General features: G+C 53.7%; 1 pseudogene; it reads right to left on the bottom strand.

Annotated features, from left to right (window-relative positions):
- Positions 1-269: 269 nt before the first annotated feature.
- On the bottom strand, positions 270-378 carry LOC137375531 (U2 spliceosomal RNA; annotated as a pseudogene).
- Positions 379-642: the final 264 nt, after the last annotated feature.

The raw sequence follows: 642 nt of genomic DNA, 5'->3' as shown, positions 1-642 counted from the left end.
GCGCCCGGTCCCCTTTCTCCTTGAACGCCTTCAGGAACTTGATGCATCCCGCCACGTTCCGGAACGTCACGTCGAAGTATCCACTGCTGGGGAAATCCTGCAGGCAGAAGACGTCCGTCGCTTGAAATCCGCAGCAATCGAAGAGAATTTTCTTGATGAAGAAGGTGCGATCAACGGGTGCATCTCCTTCCTTGTCCTTCACGACCACCCGAATGGTGTTGCGCACTCCCTGGCCCGAAGCTCGAAAATTGGTTATAGCCATTGTACTCAAAGCTTCCCCAGGATCAAAAGGCAATGATCATGGTCTCTTCTCAATCAAATAAGCACTGATAAGAACAGATACTACACTTGATCTTAGCCAAAAGGCCGAGAAGCGATAGGTGGTACAGCACCGCCCAACTCCCCTGCCAGGTAAGTATCAACCAAGCATAATGAATCCAGGTTTGCTGATGATACAAAGCTAGGTGGGAAATTCAGCTGTGAGGAGGACACAGAGGGCTGAATTTTACCAGCCCCTCAACGTCGGGGGTTGTGGCGGGGGTGCCCATAAAATTCTGCCAGCAGAGGCCAGCCTCGATCCCCGACATCGGGAATGCCCCGTCGCGTTGTACAGGTGGCAGCGGGACCTCGGTGTGGCCCCCC

The sequence above is a fragment of the Heterodontus francisci genome, chromosome 11 (assembly GCF_036365525.1).
Source record: "Heterodontus francisci isolate sHetFra1 chromosome 11, sHetFra1.hap1, whole genome shotgun sequence".
NCBI lineage: Eukaryota > Metazoa > Chordata > Chondrichthyes > Heterodontiformes > Heterodontidae > Heterodontus > Heterodontus francisci.
This window is presented reverse-complemented; position numbering and strand designations above follow the sequence as displayed.